The following is a 15,594-nucleotide window of genomic DNA, read 5'->3' as shown; positions in this document are numbered from 1 at the left end:
TTTTAAAGGAGCTCTACTTCCTTTATAACAGACAATATCCCCCTTAAAGCGGTTCAGAGCTATTTAATACCTTATTATGGGAAAATATAGAGCACATATTGCTTTTAAAATCTGGTGCTTCTTTGTCTTCTGACAAATTTACCTATTCTCCAATTCTGGCGACATGTTTTGAGCCGCTCATTCTCTGTCAATCGTTGTAAGAGACAGCACCCCCCCCTGCTAACTAAAGCTTTTGATATAGAGCCCGGCCATAAAGCTTTAAAAGAAAGAAATATATTCCGTAGCTACTGACGCCCCGGTGAAAATCCCAAGCTGAAAGATGGTGTATTGAATGCCTAATTAACTGACTGGTGTCCGGTCGTATCAGTTTGCTAAACCTCAGGCTCACCTCTGCTCATCTGATTCCCTGGGGTTAATTCGACATGCACACATTTTATAGCCCCTCAAGAATGATTTCTGCAGACTTATGCTGAAGCTTATGCTTAGGGGGTGGAATTTACCTAGCTCCACAGGAAGTCCATGTGTCTTCTTTTATTAGACAATAGAGGAGGGAAAAACCAACATGTTTATGTCTTTGTAATTTGAAGATGGACAGAGTGTCATCCCATGAGAGACATGACACCCTGGTGGTCGAAGAGATTGTGGGATTCACTATAAACAGTCAGGGACAAAATCAATTCCTGAAATGGCCTTTTCCTTCTCCTATTCTTTTCTTTGAAAGTTACTGTTTCTGGGTAAACAGTTTGGTATCCAAGTAGACTGTGTTCTGTTATGATCGGTATCCAAGTAGACTGTGTTCTGTTATGATCGGTATTCAAGTAGACTGTGTTCTGTTATGATCGGTATCCAAGTAGACTGTGTTCTGTTATGATCGGTATCCAAGTAGACTGTGTTCTGTTATGATCGGTATCCAAGGAGACTGTGTTCTGTTATGATCGGTATCCAAGTAGACTGTGTTCTGTTATGATCCAAGGTGTGTTCTGTTATCGGTATCCAAGTAGACTGTGTTCTGTTATGATCGGTATCCAAGTAGACTGTGTTCTGTTATGATCGGTATCCAAGTAGACTGTGTTCTGTTATGATCGGTATCCAAGTAGACTGTGTTCTGTTATGATCGGTATCCAAGTAGACTGTGTTCTGTTATGATCGGTATCCAAGTAGACTGTGTTCTGTTATGATTGGTATCCAAGGAGACTGTGTTCTGTTATGATCGGTATCCAAGGAGACTGTGTTCTGTTATGATTGGTATCCAAGGAGACTGTGTTCTGTTATGATTGGTATCCAAGAAGGCTGAATTTTTTTGTTGGTTGATATGATACAGTATAATGTACCAAACGTTTTTCAAAGTTAAACAACAAAACAATCATTTAGAATTTCAAATCATGTTCAAAATGTTGGAACTCTCTATTCCAATACTTAATTTATAACCACTTGTATTAAAAAATACAAAATAAAATACCACACATTCTCTTAATTTAATCAATGTATGCTGTCCGAGAGGAGTTGGATTTCAATTTTTTGATGAAACCACCACCCAATATTATTCCCCTAATGGCCACATTTGTATGGATCATGTATCGTATTAACCTTCTGTTTAAGGTGTTGTTGTGTTTTATATTACTTTCATCTTAAGCGTAGCCGTACCTCACGACTCACACCAGCCCCAGTGATTACATATCTAATGAAAACTCATCTCAGTTGAATATCCAAAAGTAAATGCCAATTTAAATCTCTATTTATCTGTCTTTGAGAGTGCCTTTTGGCTGTTAATGCATTTTGAACAAGTCCGAACTGGTAATTTTCTTCCTCTCCTTGACTTCAGACAGGAGTGCGGGACCCCTCCCCCCCGCCCAATTCGCTCTCTTCTGTCGCTCGTAGCGGAGGAGAGGGGATGAATAATGTAGTAACACCCACTCCTGGTTCCTGGTTCCTGGCTGCGGCTCCCCCTAGGGGTGCCTCGTTCAAGTGCACACACTCAAGGGTGGCCACTGCAAGTATCAGCTAACAATTATCTGGTGAACGTGTCCACTTTATTACCAGATGTCCACTGAGCAAACAGTCTCATGACAGGGAAGGTCCCCCTCCCTTCTTCCACTTATTTATCTAATAAGAGCAAATTAATTAGACCGGAATTAGCTTCAGAAATGAACTGCCCAAGAGCCAAGTAGACTGTGTTCTGTTAAGATCGGTGTCCAAGTAGACTGTGTTCTGTTATGATCGGTATTCAAGTAGACTGTGTTCTGTTAAGATCGGTGTCCAAGTAGACTGTGTTCTGTTATGATCGGTATCCAAGTAGACTGTGTTCTGTTATGATCGGTATCCAAGTAGACTGTGTTCTGTTATGATCGGTATCCAAGTAGTCTGTGTTCTGTTATGATCGGTATCCAAGTAGACTGTGTTCTGTTATGATCGGTATCCAAGTAGACTGTGTTCTGTTATGATGTGTTCTGGTATCCAAGTAGACTGTGTTCTGTTATGATCGGTATCCAAGTAGACTGTGTTCTGTTATGATCGGTATCCAAGTAGACTGTGTTCTGTTATGATCGGTATCCAAGTAGACTGTGTTCTGTTATGATCGGTATCCAAGTAGACTGTGTTCTGTTATGATCGGTATCCAAGTAGACTGTGTTCTGTTATGATCGGTATCCAAGTAGACTGTGTTCTGTTATGATCGGTATCCAAGTAGACTGTGTTCTGTTATGATCGGTATCCAAGTAGACTGTGTTCTGTTATGATCGGTATCCAAGTAGACTGTGTTCTGTTATGATCGGTATCCAAGTAGACTGTGTTCTGTTATGATCGGTCGGTATCCAAGTAGACTGTGTTCTGTTATGATCGGTATCCAAGTAGACTTCTGTGTTCATGATCGGTATCCAAGTAGACTGTGTTCTGTTATGATCGGTATCCAAGTAGACTGTGTTCTGTTATGATCGGTTTCCAAGTAGACTGTGTTCTGTTATGATCTATCCAAGTAGACTGTGTTCTGTTATGATCGGTATCCAAGTAGACTGTGTTCTGTTATGATCGGTATATGATTAGACTGTGTTCTGTTATGATCGGTATCCAAGTAGACTGTGTTCTGTTATGATCGGTATCAAGTAGACTGTGTTCTGTTATGATGGTGTTCCAAGTAGACTGTGTTCTGTTATGATCGGTATCCAAGTAGACTGTGTTCTGTTATGATCGGTATCCAAGTAGACTGTGTTCTGTTAGACTGTGTTCTGTTATGATCGGTATCCAAGTAGACTGTGTTCTGTTATGATCGGTATCCAAGTAGACTGTGTTCTGTTATGATCGGTATCCAAGTAGACTGTGTTCTGTTATGATCGGTATCCAAGTAGACTGTGTTCTGTTATGATCGGTATCCAAGTAGACTGTGTTCTGTTATGATCGTGTTCTGTTATCCAAGTAGACTGTGTTCTGTTATGATCGGTATTCAAGTGTGTTCTGTTATGATCGGTATCCAAGTAGACTGTGTTCTGTTATGATCGGTATCCAAGTAGACTGTGTTCTGTTATGATCGGTATTCAAGTAGACTGTGTTCTGTTATGATCGGTATGCAAGTAGACTGTGTTCTGTTGAATCGGTATCCAAGTAGACTGTGTTCTGTTATATCGGTATCCAAGTAGACTGTGTTCTGTTATGATCTGTATGTAGACTGTGTTCTGTTATGATCGTATGGTAGACTGTGTTCTGATGATCTATCCAAGTAGACTGTGTTCTGTTATGATCGGTATCCAAGTAGACTGTGTTCTGTTATGATCGGTATTCAAGTAGAGTCTTTGTCTATGCTGGAGCTACTGCTTGAATTCTTTATCCAACTACTCAATGTGGAAAACATTTGCAAGTAGGCCGGATTGGACCAAATATTCATTATTTTTTTACTTAATTAAAAAAAAAACGTATGTTCTGTAATTCCATCTAACTCTATCTAGTTATGATGTGTGTAACTGGTCTGATATCTAACTATCTAGTTATAAAGTGTGTAAAATGGTCTGATATCTAACTATCTAGCTATGACGTCTCTAACATGGTCTGATATCTAACTCTCTAGCTAAGAAGTGTGTAACATGGTCTGATGTCTAACTATCTAGTTATGAAGTGTCTAACATGGTCTGATATCTAACTATCTAGTTATGAAGTGTCTAACATGGTCTGATATCTAACTATCTAGTTATGAAGTGTCTAACATGGTCTGATATCTAACTATCTAGTTATGAAGTGTCTAACATGGTCTGATATCTAACTCTATCTAGTTATGAAGTGTCTAACATGGTCTGATATCTAACTATCTAGTTATGAAGTGTCTAACATGGTCTGATATCTAACTCTATCTAGTTATGAAGTGTCTAACATGGTCTGATATCTAACTCTATCTAGTTATGAAGTGTCTAACATGGTCTGATATCTAACTATCTAGTTATGAAGTGTCTAACATGGTCTGATATCTAACTCTATCTAGTTATGAAGTGTCTAACATGGTCTGATATCTAACTATCTAGTTATGAAGTGTCTAACATGGTCTGATATCTAACTATCTAGTTATGAAGTGTCTAACATGGTCTGATATCTAACTCTATCTAGTTATGAAGTGTCTAACATGGTCTGATATCTAACTCTATCTAGTTATGAAGTGTCTAACATGGTCTGATATCTAACTATCTAGTTATGAAGTGTCTAACATGGTCTGATATCTAACTCTATCTAGTTATGAAGTGTCTAACATGGTCTGATATCTAACTATCTAGTTATGAAGTGTCTAACATGGTCTGATATCTAACTATCTAGTTATGAAGTGTCTAACATGGTCTGATATCTAACTCTATTTAGTTATGAAGTGTCTAACATGGTCTGATATCTAACTATCTAGTTATGAAGTGTCTAACATGGTCTGATATCTAACTATCTAGTTATGAAGTGTCTAACATGGTCTGATATCTAACTATCTAGTTATGAAGTGTCTAACATGGTCTGATATCTAACTATCTAGTTATGAAGTGTCTAACATGGTCTGATATCTAACTATCTAGTTATGAAGTGTCTAACATGGTCTGATATCTAACTATCTAGTTATGAAGTGTCTAACATGGTCTGATATCTAACTATCTAGTTATGAAGTGTCTAACATGGTCTGATATCTAACTATCTAGTTATGAAGTGTCTAACATGGTCTGATATCTAACTATCTAGTTATGAAGTGTCTAACATGGTCTGATATCTAACTATCTAGTTATGAAGTGTCTAACATGGTCTGATATCTAACTCTATCTAGTTATGAAGTGTCTAACATGGTCTGATATCTAACTATCTAGTTATGAAGTGTCTAACATGGTCTGATATCTAACTCTATCTAGTTATGAAGTGTCTAACATGGTCTGATATCTAACTATCTAGTTATGAAGTGTCTAACATGGTCTGACATCTAACTATCTAGTTATGAAGTGTCTAACATGGTCTGATATCTAACTCTCTAGTTATGAAGTGTCTAACATGGTCTGATATCTAACTCTATCTAGTTATGAAGTGTCTAACATGGTCTGATATCTAACTATCTAGTTATGAAGTGTCTAACATGGTCTGATATCTAACTATCTAGTTATGAAGTGTCTAACATGGTCTGATATCTAACTCTATTTAGTTATGAAGTGTCTAACATGGTCTGATATCTAACTATCTAGTTATGAAGTGTCTAACATGGTCTGATATCTAACTCTATCTAGTTATGAAGTGTCTAACATGGTCTGATATCTAACTATCTAGTTATGAAGTGTCTAACATGGTCTGATATCTAACTATCTAGTTATGAAGTGTCTAACATGGTCTGATATCTAACTATCTAGTTATGAAGTGTCTAACATGGTCTGATATCTAACTATCTAGTTATGAAGTGTCTAACATGGTCTGATATCTAACTATCTAGTTATGAAGTGTCTAACATGGTCTGATATCTAACTATCTAGTTATGAAGTGTCTAACATGGTCTGATATCTATCTCTATCTAGCTATGAAGTGTCTAACATGGTCTGATATCTAACTCTCTAGTTATGAAGTGTCTAACATGGTCTGATATCTAACTCTATCTAGTTATGAAGTGTCTAACATGGTGTGATATCTAACTCTCTAGTTATGAAGTGTCTAACATGGTCTGATATCTAACTCTCTAGTTATGAAGTGTCTAACATGGTCTGATATCTAACTCTCTAGTTATGAAGTGTCTAACATGGTCTGATATCTAACTCTCTAGCTATGAAGTGTCTAACATGGTCTGATATCTAACTATCTAGTTATGAAGTGTCTAACATGGTCTGATATCTAACTCTATCTAGTTATGAAGTGTCTAACATGGTCTGATATCTAACTCTATCTAGTTATGAAGTGTCTAACATGGTCTGATATCTAACTATCTAGTTATGAAGTGTCTAACATGGTCTGATATCTAACTATCTAGTTATGAAGTGTCTAACATGGTCTGATATCTAACTCTATCTAGCTATGAAGTGTCTAACATGGTCTGATATCTAACTCTCTAGTTATGAAGTGTCTAACATGGTCTGATATCTAACTCTCTAGTTATGAAATGTCTAACATGGTCTGATATCTAACTCTCTAGTTATGAAGTGTCTAACATGGTCTGATATCTAACTCTATCTAGTTATGAAGTGTCTAACATGGTCTGACATCTAACTATCTAGTTATGAAGTGTCTAACATGGTTAGATATCTAACTGAATATTTAGTTATGAAGTGTCTAACATGGTCTGATATCTAACTCTATCTAGTTATGAAGTGTCTAACATGGTCTGATATCTAACTCTATCTAGATATGAAGTGTCTAACATGGTCTGATATCTAACTATCTAGCTATGAAGTGTCTCACATGGTCTGATATCTAACTCTATCTAGTTATGAAGTGTCTAACATGGTCTGATATCTAACTCTATCTAGTTATGAAGTGTCTAACATGGTCTGATATCTATCTATCTAGTTATGAAGTGTCTAACATGGTCTGATATCTAACTCTATTTAGTTATGAAGTGTCTAACATGGTGTGATATCTAACTATCTAGTTATGAAGTGTCTAACATGGTCTGATATCTAACTATCTAGTTATGAAGTGTCTAACATGGTCTGATATCTAACTATCTAGTTATTAAATGTCTAACATGGTCTGATATCTAACTATCTAGCTATGAAGTGTCTAACATGGTCTGACATCTAACTATCTAGTTATGAAGTGTCTAACATGGTCTGATATCTAACTATCTAGTTATGAAGTGTCTAACATGGTCTGATATCTAACTATCTAGTTATGAAGTGTCTAACATGGTCTGATATCTAACTATCTAGTTATGAAGTGTCTAACATGGTCTGATATCTAACTATCTAGCTATGAAGTGTCTAACATGGTCTGACATCTAACTATCTAGTTATGAAGTGTCTAACATGGTCTGATATCTAACTATCTAGTTATGAAGTGTCTAACATGGTCTGATATCTATCTCTATCTAGCTATGAAGTGTCTAACATGGTCTGATATCTAACTCTCTAGTTATGAAGTGTCTAACATGGTCTGATATCTAACTCTCTAGCTATGAAATGTCTAACATGGTCTGATATCTAACTCTCTAGTTATGAAGTGTCTAACATGGTCTGATATCTAACTCTCTAGTTATGAAGTGTCTAACATGGTCTGATATCTAACTATTTAGTTATGAAGTGTCTAACATGGTCTGATATCTAACTATCTAGTTATGAAATGTCTAACATGGTCTGATATCTAACTCTCTAGCTAAGAAGTGTGTAACATGGTCTGATGTCTAACTATCTAGTTATGAAGTGTCTAACATGGTCTGATATCTAACTATCTAGTTATGAAGTGTCTAACATGGTCTGATATCTATCTCTCTAGCTATGAAGTGTCTAACATGGTCTGATATCTAACTCTCTAGTTATGAAGTGTCTAACATGGTCTGATATCTAACTCTATCTAGTTATGAAGTGTCTAACATGGTCTGATATCTAACTCTCTAGTTATGAAGTGTCTAACATGGTCTGATATCTAACTCTCTAGCTATGAAATGTCTAACATGGTCTGATATCTAACTCTCTAGTTATGAAGTGTCTAACATGGTCTGATATCTAACTCTCTAGCTATGAAGTGTCTAACATGGTCTGATATCTAACTATCTAGTTATGAAGTGTCTAACATGGTCTGATATCTAACTCTATCTAGTTATGAAGTGTCTAACATGGTCTGATATCTAACTATCTAGTTATGAAGTGTCTAACATGGTCTGATATCTAACTCTATCTAGTTATGAAGTGTCTAACATGGTCTGATATCTAACTATCTAGTTATGAAGTGTCTAACATGGTCTGATATCTAACTCTATCTAGCTATGAAGTGTCTAACATGGTCTGATATCTAACTCTCTAGTTATGAAGTGTCTAACATGGTCTGATATCTAACTCTCTAGTTATGAAGTGTCTAACATGGTCTGATATCTAACTCTCTAGTTATGAAGTGTCTAACATGGTCTGATATCTAACTATCTAGTTATGAAGTGTCTAACATGGTCTGATATCTAACTCTATCTAGTTATGAAGTGTCTAACATGGTCTGATATCTAACTCTATCTAGTTATGAAGTGTCTAACATGGTCTGATATCTAACTCTATCTAGTTATGAAGTGTCTAACATGGTCTGATATCTAACTATCTAGTTATGAAGTGTCTAACATGGTCTGATATCTAACTCTATCTAGTTATGAAGTGTCTAACATGGTCTGATATCTAACTCTATCTAGTTATGAAGTGTCTAACATGGTCTGATATCTAACTATCTAGTTATGAAGTGTCTAACATGGTCTGATATCTAACTCTATCTAGTTATGAAGTGTCTAACATGGTCTGATATGTAACTATCTAGTTATGAAGTGTCTAACATGGTCTGATATCTAACTCTATCTAGTTATGAAGTGTCTAACATGGTCTGATATCTAACTATCTAGTTATTAAATGTCTAACATGGTCTGATATCTAACTATCTAGTTATGAAGTGTCTAACATGGTCTGATATCTAACTATCTAGTTATGAAGTGTCTAACATGGTCTGATATCTAACTATCTAGTTATGAAGTGTCTAACATGGTCTGATATCTAACTATCTAGTTATGAAGTGTCTAACATGGTCTGATATCTAACTATCTAGTTATGAAGTGGACTAACATGGTCTGATATCTAACTATCTAGTTATGAAGTGTGTAACATGGTCTGATATCTAACTATCTAGTTATGAAGTGTCTAACATGGTCTGATATCTAACTATCTAGTTATGAAGTGTCTAACATGGTCTGATATCTAACTCTATCTAGCTATGAAGTGTCTAACATGGTCTGATATCTAACTCTCTAGTTATGAAGTGTCTAACATGGTCTGATATCTAACTCTCTAGCTATGAAATGTCTAACATGGTCTGATATCTAACTCTCTAGTTATGAAGTGTCTAACATGGTCTGATATCTAACTCTCTAGCTATGAAGTGTCTAACATGGTCTGATATCTAACTATTAGTTATGAAGTGTCTAACATGGTCTGATATCTAACTATCTAGTTATGAAATGTCTAACATGGTCTGATATCTAACTATCTAGTTATGAAGTGTCTAACATGGTCTGATATCTAACTATCTAGTTATGAAGTGTCTAACATGGTCTGATATCTAACTCTATCTAGTTATGAAGTGTCTAACATGGTCTGATATCTAACTCTCTAGTTATGAAGTGTCTAACATGGTCTGATATCTAACTCTCTAGCTATGAAATGTCTAACATGGTCTGATATCTAACTCTCTAGTTATGAAGTGTCTAACATGGTCTGATATCTAACTCTCTAGTTATGAAGTGTCTAACATGGTCTGATATCTAACTATCTAGTTATGAAGTGTCTAACATGGTCTGATATCTAACTCTCTAGTTATGAAGTGTCTAACATGGTCTGATATCTAACTATCTAGTTATGAAGTGTCTAACATGGTCTGATATCTAACTCTATCTAGTTATGAAGTGTCTAACATTGTCTGATATCTAACTATCTAGTTATGAAGTGTCTAACATGGTTTGACATCTAACTATCTAGTTATGAAGTGTCTAACATGGTCTGATATCTAACTCTATTTAGTTATGAAGTGTCTAACATGGTCTGATATCTAACTCTCTAGCTATGAAGTGTCTAACATGGTCTGATATCTAACTATCTAGTTATGAAGTGTCTAACATGGTCTGATATCTAACTCTATCTAGTTATGAAGTGTCTAACATGGTCTGATATCTAACTATCTAGTTATGAAGTGTCTAACATGGTCTGATATCTAACTCTCTAGCTATGAAGTGTCTAACATGGTCTGATATCTATCTATTTAGTTATGAAGTGTCTAACATGGTCTGATATCTAACTATCTAGTTATTAAATGTCTAACATGGTCTGATATCTAACTATCTAGCTATGAAGTGTCTAACATGGTCTGATATCTAACTATCTAGTTATGAAGTGTCTAACATGGTCTGATATCTATCTCTATCTAGCTATGAAGTGTCTAACATGGTCTGATATCTAACTCTCTAGTTATGAAGTGTCTAACATGGTCTGATATCTAACTCTCTAGCTATGAAATGTCTAACATGGTCTGATATCTAACTCTCTAGTTATGAAGTGTCTAACATGGTCTGATATCTAACTCTCTAGCTATGAAGTGTCTAACATGGTCTGATATCTAACTATCTAGTTATGAAGTGTCTAACATGGTCTGATATCTAACTCTATCTAGTTATGAAGTGTCTAACATGGTCTGATATCTAACTATCTAGTTATGAAGTGTCTAACATGGTCTGATATCTAACTCTATCTAGTTATGAAGTGTCTAACATTGTCTGATATCTAACTATCTAGTTATGAAGTGTCTAACATGGTTTGACATCTAACTATCTAGTTATGAAGTGTCTAACATGGTCTGATATCTAACTCTATTTAGTTATGAAGTGTCTAACATGGTCTGATATCTAACTCTCTAGCTATGAAGTGTCTAACATGGTCTGATATCTAACTATCTAGTTATGAAGTGTCTAACATGGTCTGATATCTAACTCTATCTAGTTATGAAGTGTCTAACATGGTCTGATATCTAACTATCTAGTTATGAAGTGTCTAACATGGTCTGATATCTAACTCTATCTAGTTATGAAGTGTCTAACATTGTCTGATATCTAACTATCTAGTTATGAAGTGTCTAACATGGTTTGACATCTAACTATCTAGTTATGAAGTGTCTAACATGGTCTGATATCTAACTCTATTTAGTTATGAAGTGTCTAACATGGTCTGATATCTAACTCTATCTAGTTATGAAGTGTCTAACATTGTCTGATATCTAACTATCTAGTTATGAAGTGTCTAACATGGTTTGACATCTAACTATCTAGTTATGAAGTGTCTAACATGGTCTGACATCTAACTATCTAGTTATGAAGTGTCTAACATGGTCTGATATCTAACTATCTAGTTATGAAGTGTCTAACATGGTCTGATATCTAACTATCTAGTTATGAAGTGTCTAACATGGTCTGATATCTAACTATCTAGTTATGAAGTGGACTAACATGGTCTGATATCTAACTATCTAGTTATGAAGTGTGTAACATGGTCTGATATCTAACTATCTAGTTATGAAGTGTCTAACATGGTCTGATATCTATCTCTATCTAGCTATGAAGTGTCTAACATGGTCTGATATCTAACTCTCTAGTTATGAAGTGTCTAACATGGTCTGATATCTAACTCTCTAGCTATGAAATATCTAACATGGTCTGATATCTAACTCTCTAGTTATGAAGTGTCTAACATGGTCTGATATCTAACTCTCTAGCTATGAAGTGTCTAACATGGTCTGATATCTATCTATTTAGTTATGAAGTGTCTAACATGGTCTGATATCTAACTATCTAGTTATTAAATGTCTAACATGGTCTGATATCTAACTATCTAGCTATGAAGTGTCTAACATGGTCTGATATCTAACTATCTAGTTATGAAGTGTCTAACATGGTCTGATATCTATCTCTATCTAGCTATGAAGTGTCTAACATGGTCTGATATCTAACTCTCTAGTTATGAAGTGTCTAACATGGTCTGATATCTAACTCTCTAGCTATGAAATGTCTAACATGGTCTGATATCTAACTCTCTAGTTATGAAGTGTCTAACATGGTCTGATATCTAACTCTCTAGCTATGAAGTGTCTAACATGGTCTGATATCTAACTATCTAGTTATGAAGTGTCTAACATGGTCTGATATCTAACTCTATCTAGTTATGAAGTGTCTAACATGGTCTGATATCTAACTATCTAGTTATGAAGTGTCTAACATGGTCTGATATCTAACTCTATCTAGTTATGAAGTGTCTAACATTGTCTGATATCTAACTATCTAGTTATGAAGTGTCTAACATGGTTTGACATCTAACTATCTAGTTATGAAGTGTCTAACATGGTCTGATATCTAACTCTATTTAGTTATGAAGTGTCTAACATGGTCTGATATCTAACTCTATCTAGTTATGAAGTGTCTAACATGGTCTGATATCTAACTCTATCTAGTTATGAAGTGTCTAACATGGTCTGATATCTAACTATCTAGCTATGAAGTGTCTAATATGGTCTGATATCTAACTCTATCTAGTTATGAAGCGTCTAACATGGTCTGATATCTATCTATCTAGTTATGAAGTGTCTAACATGGTCTGATATCTAACTCTATTTAGTTATGAAGTGTCTAACATGGTCTGATATGTATCTATCTAGTTATGAAGTGTCTAACATGGTCTGATATCTAACTCTATTTAGTTATGAAGTGTCTAACATGGTCTGATATCTAACTATCTAGTTATGAAGTGTCTAACATGGTCTGATATCTAACTATCTAGCTATGAAGTGTCTAACATGGTCTGACATCTAACTATCTAGTTATGAAGTGTCTAACATGGTCTGATATCTAACTATCTAGTTATGAAGTGTCTAACATGGTCTGATATCTAACTATCTAGTTATGAAGTGTCTAACATGGTCTGATATCTATCTCTATCTAGCTATGAAGTGTCTAACATGGTCTGATATCTAACTCTCTAGTTATGAAGTGTCTAACATGGTCTGATATCTAACTCTATCTAGCTATGAAGTGTCTAACATGGTGTGATATCTAACTCTCTAGTTATGAAGTGTCTAACATGGTCTGATATCTAACTCTCTAGCTATGAAATGTCTAACATGGTCTGATATCTAACTCTCTAGTTATGAAGTGTCTAACATGGTCTGCTATCTAACTCTCTAGCTATGAAGTGTCTAACATGGTCTGATATCTAACTATCTAGTTATGAAGTGTCTAACATGGTCTGATATCTAACTCTATCTAGTTATGAAGTGTCTAACATGGTCTGATATCTAACTCTATCTAGTTATGAAGTGTCTAACATGGTGTGATATCTAACTATCTAGTTATGAAGTGTCTAACATGGTCTGATATCTAACTATCTAGTTATGAAGTGTCTAACATGGTCTGATATCTATCTCTATCTAGCTATGAAGTGTCTAACATGGTCTGATATCTAACTCTCTAGTTATGAAGTGTCTAACATGGTCTGATATCTAACTCTCTAGCTATGAAATGTCTAACATGGTCTGATATCTAACTCTATCTAGTTATGAAGTGTCTAACATGGTCTGATATCTAACTCTATCTAGTTTTGAAGCGTCTAACATGGTCTGATATCTATCTATCTAGTTATGAAGTGTCTAACATGGTCTGATATCTAACTCTATTTAGTTATGAAGTGTCTAACATGGTCTGATATGTATCTATCTAGTTATGAAGTGTCTAACATGGTCTGATATCTAACTCTATCTAGATATGAAGTGTCTAACATGGTCTGATATCTAACTATCTAGTTATTAAATGTCTAACATGGTCTGATATCTAACTATCTAGCTATGAAGTGTCTAACATGGTCTGACATCTAACTATCTAGTTATGAAGTGTCTAACATGGTCTGATATCTAACTATCTAGTTATGAAGTGTCTAACATGGTCTGATATCTAACTATCTAGTTATGAAGTGTCTAACATGGTCTGATATCTAACTATCTAGTTATGAAGTGGACTAACATGGTCTGATATCTAACTATCTAGTTATGAAGTGTGTAACATGGTCTGATATCTAACTATCTAGTTATGAAGTGTCTAACATGGTCTGATATCTAACTATCTAGTTATGAAGTGTCTAACATGGTCTGATATCTATCTCTATCTAGCTATGAAGTGTCTAACATGGTCTGATATCTAACTCTCTAGTTATGAAGTGTCTAACATGGTCTGATATCTAACTCTCTAGCTATGAAATATCTAACATGGTCTGATATCTAACTCTCTAGTTATGAAGTGTCTAACATGGTCTGATATCTAACTCTCTAGCTATGAAGTGTCTAACATGGTCTGATATCTATCTATTTAGTTATGAAGTGTCTAACATGGTCTGATATCTAACTATCTAGTTATTAAATGTCTAACATGGTCTGATATCTAACTATCTAGCTATGAAGTGTCTAACATGGTCTGATATCTAACTATCTAGTTATGAAGTGTCTAACATGGTCTGATATCTAACTATCTAGTTATGAAGTGTCTAACATGGTCTGATATCTATCTCTATCTAGCTATGAAGTGTCTAACATGGTCTGATATCTAACTCTCTAGTTATGAAGTGTCTAACATGGTCTGATATCTAACTCTATCTAGCTATGAAGTGTCTAACATGGTGTGATATCTAACTCTCTAGTTATGAAGTGTCTAACATGGTCTGATATCTAACTCTCTAGCTATGAAATGTCTAACATGGTCTGATATCTAACTCTCTAGTTATGAAGTGTCTAACATGGTCTGATATCTAACTCTCTAGCTATGAAGTGTCTAACATGGTCTGATATCTAACTATCTAGTTATGAAGTGTCTAACATGGTCTGATATCTAACTCTATCTAGTTATGAAGTGTCTAACATGGTCTGATATCTAACTCTATCTAGTTATGAAGTGTCTAACATGGTGTGATATCTAACTATCTAGTTATGAAGTGTCTAACATGGTCTGATATCTAACTATCTAGTTATGAAGTGTCTAACATGGTCTGATATCTATCTCTATCTAGCTATGAAGTGTCTAACATGGTCTGATATCTAACTCTCTAGTTATGAAGTGTCTAACATGGTCTGATATCTAACTCTCTAGCTATGAAATGTCTAACATGGTCTGATATCTAACTCTCTAGTTATGAAGTGTCTAACATGGTCTGATATCTAACTCTCTAGTTATGAAGTGTCTAACATGGTCTGACATCTAACTATCTAGTTATGAAGTGTCTAACATGGTTAGATATCTAACTCTATTTAGTTATGAAGTGTCTAACATGGTCTGATATCTAACTCTATCTAGTTATGAAGTGTCTAACATGGTCTGATATCTAACTCTATCTAGATATGAAGTGTCTAACATGG

The sequence above is a fragment of the Oncorhynchus nerka genome, unplaced genomic scaffold (genome assembly GCF_034236695.1).
Source record: "Oncorhynchus nerka isolate Pitt River unplaced genomic scaffold, Oner_Uvic_2.0 unplaced_scaffold_1567, whole genome shotgun sequence".
Lineage (NCBI taxonomy): Eukaryota > Metazoa > Chordata > Actinopteri > Salmoniformes > Salmonidae > Oncorhynchus > Oncorhynchus nerka.
This window is presented reverse-complemented; position numbering follows the sequence as displayed.